Here is an 8,668-nt window from a genome sequence, read left to right as displayed (position 1 = left end):
TACTATATCAAAACCCTCACTTGCACTTTTTCTCGTTTTTTTCTCTGGGTAGTAGCGAACTTTTCATTTAAACGCATTTTTCGGACCTGCTCTTTTGATCGAAAATAATCACATAGTAACCTACATATTTGTCAGCCTAACGTGGGCACGTAGCCCTCGTCTCCGCAAGCCATATGCTAATAGCTCGAATATTATATATTATATTGTATTTATTTCGTATTCATCACCCTTAAGCTTGGCTTTTTAGAGTCTCTTTATTTCCATAATACTACAATTTCTCACCTTTATTAACGCATTTCACCACTGTGCGCTGCCGCCAGCAGAACGAAAATGTATCTGAAGTTGATATTTTCGCAATTGACTGAGCAGCAACCCCGAACGCGTCGACGCTCACACACAGCCCGTAGCTGTTTGCCGGCAAAGTGAGCGTCAGTGGTGTATGACGGTGTTAGCAGTGGAGGAAACGATGACGGTGACGGTGACTGATTGTGGAACTCACGCTGCCACCGGTAAACGCTGTTGTCGTTGGTGCGCTGCCTCTGCGCCGCTGCTCCAGGCGCTCACGGCATACAGGCCAAAGAAAATAAAAACAATGCTTTAAGTTCTCTGTCTGTACAGGCAGCCAACAAGAAAACAAACGAGTAATTCGCACGACCAAACAACAATCGTCCGCGCGTCCGTTGGGTTCTGTTTTCAGTTGTTTTTCAAACGCTAAACGTGTTGGTCGTATCGAATACGTGTGCGGAATAAAGTGCGCAAAAATATTTACTTTACTGAAGAAAGTTAATAAAAATAATTGAATGGAATATTCGTTAATAAAGTTGAAGTGCAAATAAAAAAGGTATTTGCGATAAATAATTCGTTTAATTTTAGTAATTTGTTTTTTTGTGTAAGAAATAAGCAAGCAACACACACATACAAGCTTAAAAGGCTATCAAAACAAATATACGTGGTTATATAAATATGTAGTGTAGGTATACATAAATGTGTATGTGTTAACATATTACTTAAGTGCATGCAAAATACGGCGGGGTTAAGTGACGTTGATTGTGCAAAAAAGATAATAATAAAAAATTAAAAGTTGTTAGTGAAGGTAAACCGGTGAACAAGTTGTTGGTGACCGCGCTGTGTCGTGTTTTGAGTTTTTTTCGCTTTTCGCGCGCGCTTGCGAACGCTCAGCTGTGCAACAACCTCGACTTTGGTGCCGAAATTGCCCAAAAATTATCAAAACGAGTTGCTAAATGTTATTGTCAAAGTTGAAATTAAAATTAAAGTGATAATAAAGTGGTATTAATAAAAAGTGTAAATAACAAATATTAGTACTGAGTAGCAATTGTCAAAATTGGCGTAATCGAAATGAAGAATAATTAGCAAAAATTGTGTGTAAAGGGTTTTGTTGACTATGTATTTTTAAAATTGGCTTGAAATTATATTTACTTAATGGCCAATAATAAGAATAAAAGAAATTAATATATTAGACAAATACTAATAAAAGTGTTCTATAACCAGAAATAATATTTGAAATAAATAAATGCTGGGTTTATTTATAGTACTGTATGTATAATAGAAATAGTAAGAAGTTAATAATATTTATTAAAATACAGTATGAACAAAAATGATTAACTTTGACCACACAGAAGCTGTAATACTCTTCACAGGTGCATTTCTTATAAGAGTACAATAGATCTTTACCTTGAGTTTGATGGGTCAGTTTATATGACAGCTACATGATGTAGTGTTCCGATTTGAATTAATTCTTCGTAGATTGTACCGCTAATTTTAAAAAAATAATCTATACAAAATTTTGAAAGGATATCTTGTCAAATGAATAAGTTTTCCACACAACAACTTGATTTCAATCGCTCAGTTTGTATGGCATCTATATGATATCTATACTGTTCCGATCTGAAAAAAATTGTACGAGATTTTACACATTGCCTTGTGCAATAATATACATACATATGTATATGGAAGTTTGCGAAGACATCTTGTCAATTGAAAAAGTTTTCCACAAAAGGACTTAATTTTGATGGACCAGTTTGTATGCGATATAGTGATCTGATCAGCACAAATTCTCCAAAGATTGTACCGTTGACTTGAGCTGTAATCTATGTCAAATTTCGTAAAGACATATTCTCAAATAAAAAAGTTATCCAAAGAAATACTTAATTTTGATAGGTCCGCTTGTATGGCAGCTATATGCCATAGTGTTCCGATCTGAAAAAAAATTTCCAGAGATTTTACCATTGACTTGAATAATAATCCATGAGAAATTTCGTGAAGATATTTTCTCAAGTGAAAAAGTTTTCCATAGAAGAACTTGATTTTGACTAGTCAGCTTGTATGGCAGCTATATGATATAGTGGTGCAATAGTGAGGAATCAGTTATGTGAGCAATTTTCTAGAGAGAAAAGACTGTGTGCATAATTTCAGACCGATAACTCAAAAAATGAGAGACTAGTTCACATACATATGTATATACAGGCGCACAGGCAGACGCACATGGTTAAATTGATTCAACTAGCTACGCTAATGATTTATATATACATATGTATGTATACATTATAAAAAAATATAAAAAATTGCTTTCTCACTGAAACAATAAATTAAATATAAATTATTTTTATACCACACTTGTTGTTTTAGTTTAGCTATAATGACAAATTAAAGTTTAAAAAATATTTTTTTAATTTTTTTAAGACTGTTTATGTAATTATTTATTCATGTGATATCGTTAAAATAATAATAATATGAATAATAAAGCAAAAAAATATTATAATACAATACAGTATAAAATATAAATAATAAGTATATGACATATAAAACGTATTGTCGATTTTCAATGAAAATAAAAACTTAAATTATAAATGAAAAAAATAAAAAAAAAAATAAAAATGACCACAAAAAATATTCCATGCTACCAATAATCAACACTAACCACAACAAAAAAAAATTTATCAAGTAAATATGTCAAATGAATTAAGGAAAATAAAAATAAAAAATAAATGAAAAAATTTCAAAATTAATGCAAGAAATATTCCAAGCTCGCAATACTCAACATTAACCACAGCAAAAAAATATTTTTTATAAAGTAAAAAAAATATTTTTTTTATAAAGTATAAATATGTATGTCAAATAAATTAAGTAATGTGTGGCAGCTTAAAAGATAAGCCACCAGAAAAAAAAAATAACCGTCACTAAATAATTGAAAGGGTGTATTGTTGAAATTTGAGTCACCAGCGAAAGCGGTTGAACTTTTGGAAACACTTGTGTTTGACTACTTATACATATGTACATACATATGTGTGTATGTTATATACAAATAAATATGTACACTGTATTTTTTATACACAAAATTAAAAATGCTCGCCCAGAATTCGCAATTAAAAATACAAATGAACACACTAGAAGCAGTTTTATGACATTTTAATGCATATAAAAATGTACATGTGTCTATATGTATGTATGTGTTCACGTCTGATTTCCGTTATAAAACTCATAAAACAATAAATAACAAAATTGCCGTTCGTGCTGCCAATGGAAACTAAGCAAAAGCGCTGATAAAAACGTGCAAGTGTGAAGGCAAATAAGAAAAAAAACATATTTAGGAAATTAGTGTGATATTGTCATATATACTACATACATACTTATGTACTTTAGAAATTTTTAATTTGTAAGTGTTCTGTGGTACAATAAATTGTATTTCTGCATACTTATAGACAAGCATATACATGTGTATGTACATATTTATGTATAAATGTCTGTGCTTAGGGCTATCAGCTAACACTCCATTTCAATATTAACGCTTCTCCCAACCGATCCAATCGAAAATATGATTACGATCACAGCACCCACCCGCGATACAACGCCACGATCTCTGCAATCAACCCAATCAGTGGCGTTGATGATGTCATTAAGGCAAAAAACAAAATATTTGCGTGCCTCACGATCACATGAAGTCATAAGCAGCGAAAGGGAATGAGCAAATTCGCAGCACATATAACACACTCAGCTGCTCTCATAGATACGCACACACACATACTTACCTGCAGCAGCTTCAAACGCCAGCGATGATCAAAACGAGCGAGTAGAACTTGTTTACTTTATTCAAAGGCGGCTGCGCTATTTTTTTTTTTATTGTTTTTTTTAATGCTCAGCTTTAAAAAAGTGGATAAAGTAGAAACAAAAATTAAACTAAATACAGAAGTCAGCAGAATAACAAACCAATTTAGAAATTAAAGAAAGCCGGAGCACGAATAAAAGCCAGTCTAAATGCACACACATACCTACATATTTATATTTATGTGCATATTTATTTGCTTGTATGTGTGCGTGAACTTCACGAGTCACAGTAACTTAATCTGTCAATGACGTCACACGTTTCACGCACAACTAAGTGATCATGCCTATACTTAACATGCTTACAATATGAATATATGAACATATATACATACATATGTATGTATGTAGGCTTGTGTGTCTGCATGTCAGCTCAACTTGTTATGAAATGCTTAGAACAATTATTGTGGACCGCAAGCGGCGGGTAATTGCCATTGGCATTGGAAAGGTGCTTGTTGTGACTCAACCATTTGAATGCGATCGCTTGTTGAATGGCGGCAATACACACAAACACACATAGAAAATACACAACCGCAGATACATATGTATGTGTATTTGTATATATGTGTTCTTGCGCTTTGTTATTATTGTTTCGCTTTGTGGCGGCAATTTTCCTGAGAAAAACTTTCAGCCACTTCGACTTTTCTCTAAAAATAGCACGCCACTCATAAAAATGGCTTAAGTGAACTGGAAGTGTGCTAGCATGCCCTGGGATTAGTGTGGTTGAATTATTTTGGAAATCTCTCGCTCAGTTAGTGTTAATTTATGCAAAACTGATCTCTCAGCAGCTTTTGAATTATTTATGGCTTTTTTGCGCATACTTTGATTGTGGGTAGTTGTTGTTGTTCTTTGTGAAAATGTCGATAATTTCAGCTGTCAAGTAGAAAATTACTATGCATCCGGATGCAACAATTTCTTTTGCTGCTTTTCAACATTCAAATTTTAATCGATTGAGTAAAATATTCCCAGCTGATCCCTGAAGATTGAAGAGCTTCGTAATTTCTCTCTCAATAATCTTGATATTGCCCTGTCAATGACCTCACTAATCTCCTTAGTAACCTTTAAAGTTAGCAGAGTCAATAATTTAATGAGTTCTGTCATACCATCTCACCCGGAGCCCATTTGTCAACATCAAGGAACAAATAATCAATTGCAGTCCATGTCTTTCACTTCTGATACTTCTAAGGTTAACGTCGAAAGATATAAATTTAATGCAAATGTATATTCCAATATTCTCGAGTTTTTCGATTTTTGATGTCATTTATTATAAAATGATTCTCGAGAAAGAGGTGCTTATTATTTTATCTTCTTCTTATCATTTTCATTGCCATCGTTGAAAAAGTCGATGAAATTATGGAAAATATTGACCAGGACCGTCACATAAGCAGCCATGACATCGCTAAGGAACTTAACATTCGTCTTCAAACGGTTTTGAACCATTTAAAAAAGGCTGACCACAAAAAGAAGCTCGATGTTTGGGTACCTAAAAAAATTGTCTATAAATAATTTAATGGATGGAATTAACGTCCGTGATTCTTTGCTGAAATGAAATGAAATTTCTAAAGCAAATAGTAATAGGAGACGAAAAGTGGATAAATTACGACAATAATGTGCGAAAAAGATCATGGTCCAATCATGGTGAAACTCAACAAATGGTCGCAAAGCCAGGATTGACGCCTCGAAAGGTTATGCTGAGTTTTTGGTGAGATTGAAAAGGAATCATTCTCTATGAGCTGCTCCAGCCTGGCCGAATGATTGATTCTACATTTTACTGTCAAAAACTGATGAGATTGAAGCAAGCAATCGAAAAAATACGGCCAAAACTGATCAGCAGAAAGAGCTTCGTCTTCCATCAACGCTAGACCACACGCATCTTTGATGACTCGGCAAAAACTGGGAGAGCTTGGCTAGAAAGTTTTGATGCATCCACTATATAGCCCTCACTTTGCACCATCGGACTATCAATTGTTTTGGTCAATGCAGAACTCCCTTAATGGAGTAAAGTTGGCTCAAGTCTGTAAAAATTACTTGTCACAGTTTTTCGCCGAGAAACCAAAAAAATTTTACACTGATGGAATAATGTCTCTAGCGGAAAACTGGTAAAAGGTGGTTGACCAAAATGGTACATATTTGGGTTATTATAAAAAGAAAATAAGTTAAAGTTTGATTAGAATTACGAAAAGATTTTTTCGAATTATTCGATTGTTTTATCGATTTTATTTATTTTCAAACAAGCAATAGATCTTAAACCACCTAAATAGGTCATGAGTTCATATGAATATCCGAGCATTAGCAATGTTTTGAAACTATATTATAAGACTTTCTATTAACAATACTTAGTCTATAAGGGTTTAAACTTTAAGTATGTATATGGGTCATTTATAAAACCATGACAGAAAAGCCTATGTGACACTTACTTTTCAATTATATGTATGTGAGTTCTCATAACTCTGCCATGCCTCTACATATTTGGATCACCTGTTAGATTTAATGTGTTGACAATCAAACACGGTTTCCAAGTGGTCGGTGATTTTCTGAAACTATAACCTCAAAACTTTAACTACATAGGAATTTCTCTTTTATTGCCCACTAGATGCTTTAAAAATCAAATAAAATTGCCTATGCCCCCATAAGCCTACTTCGAACTATGCACATTATAGCCAATTAATTTCCAAATACATAGTAATTACTCAGTTTAACGAGAAAATTACCGCGTCAGCGACATTTTAGTCATAGGCCAGTAGCAAGAATGCAGACTGTCTGCCACATACTCGGACGCTTGCTTTTGCCATAAACCGGCCGACAGGCAGTATGTTGTAGCTCAAATTGTAGATACCAGCTGAATTAGTAATTTATGACACATTTCGCCTCATTGCGAAAGCAGAAGAGAAGAGAAAAAAGACAAGAAAGAAATGTGCAATTTCCCTGAACCCATTGACGCCTATTCGCCTGCTTCAAACAAGCCTCGGCACTGTGTCGATTTGGAAATGTGGAATTTTATCGCTTCGTGCGCGCTTGTGTTTGCATTGCGTATTGAAATGTATTGGTTTATTTGACACAGATAACGGTTATAGTAGTACACATTCATTGGAATCTTATCTAACGCGCTATCACCTGCTCGTGAGCTTACGAAAGTGTAGGGACTGATAAGGCGCATACGGGAGTACGTAGCCACCTGCCTAGGTGTAAGGGCATATTGAATGCTTTTGTGAGGTGTTTGTAGTTTTTAAAAATAAAATATAATGTTATCATTGTTAGTGTAAAGTAATCGAAAAAAATAAATAAAATGAAATAGTGCTAAATGTAAGCCTGTCATGTAGCCTCGTATGCCTGGCACCTAACTTAAACTCTACGCTCTAATGTGAAAGCTTCCATTGTTTGCTGAAAGTTCAAACCTATTACTGAAATTGCACCTCGTGTACATTGTATTGCGCATTTGTGTTGTTTGTTTCGGGAAAAGTGCAGTTAAACGTGTCATTAAGCAGACAATAGAAAGAACGTAAAAATCAAAGTAGTTAAATCTGTCGATGACTTCAATCGCTTTTCAAAACAAAACACAAAAAAACAGCAATAAGTAAAGATTATAAAAATAATAAAATCAAACAACAGAAACAACACCTTCATTTAGTGTCTTTCTTTCAGCTTTTTGCTCGCAAACAACAAATGTGTACGGTAAACAAAACATAAGTGCAGAAAATAAGAAATAAAACCATAAGCTTCAAAAACCAGTTAAGAACCAACAGGTGAATATAACTGTGAAATAATAAAAATAAAAAACTAAAACTAACAATAATCACCAGAAAAAGAAAAAGAAGGCGTCGTTTAGAAAGGTAAGAGGATTTAGAAAAATATATACCTACATACATATATATATATATAAAACAAACAAAATTTATCGTCTCATAAGTTGATAAATAATATTATATGACCTATGTATGTATATATTTATGTAGATGAAGAAGATATATATATGTGGTTCAGGTTATATATAATATCAAAGAAGTTAATCATGAAAATTGAGTATTCGCCTTAGAACCGACCTCCTAACTTAACGAAACTCTCGAACTTAAATATCTCATCGAGTTGCTAAATAGAAAAAAATACCTTTAGAGTAATTGTTATACTCAAAACATATTAATCAGTATTTTGCAAGTAGTCATTGACACTACTGTCTAAAAGGTCACTAAATGTCTGCTTATTTGGCTTCAATAATGAAGACACGTTGTTCTATCGTGTAACCCTCCATTTTTACTAAGCCTAAACTGTCAGCTGTCGATTTTTTTGTGGGATGTCAACACTCATACATAGTACAAATGTATTTAATTCTAATCTTGCGATAATTTGGCACACCCTTTACAAATAGAGAATAATAATAATTTATAATTAATGGTGATTCCTCTCAAAAATCGGTCAATATATTCTCTGGACCTAATAATAATGGATGTAATGGGATCGGTTATATTTTCCATGTATCCTATATCGGTTAGTATGTGAATATGGACGAAATTTTGAAAACCGAATATGGTAAAATCCGTACCTACTGGTATGG

The 8,668-nt window shown here is 33.3% G+C and overlaps 1 long non-coding RNA gene across 1 annotated transcript; it reads left to right on the top strand.

Moving 5' to 3' along the window:
- The first annotated feature begins 658 nt into the window (after positions 1-658).
- On the top strand, positions 659-7,951 carry LOC120774134. Its single transcript, XR_005705222.1, has 2 exons — positions 659-841; positions 7,762-7,951. It is a non-coding gene; the product is annotated as an uncharacterized LOC120774134 (long non-coding RNA).
- The last annotated feature ends 717 nt before the right edge of the window (positions 7,952-8,668 follow it).

This window comes from Bactrocera tryoni, chromosome 4 (genome assembly GCF_016617805.1).
Source record: "Bactrocera tryoni isolate S06 chromosome 4, CSIRO_BtryS06_freeze2, whole genome shotgun sequence".
Classification (NCBI taxonomy): Eukaryota; Metazoa; Arthropoda; class Insecta; order Diptera; family Tephritidae; genus Bactrocera; species Bactrocera tryoni.
This window is presented reverse-complemented; position numbering and strand designations above follow the sequence as displayed.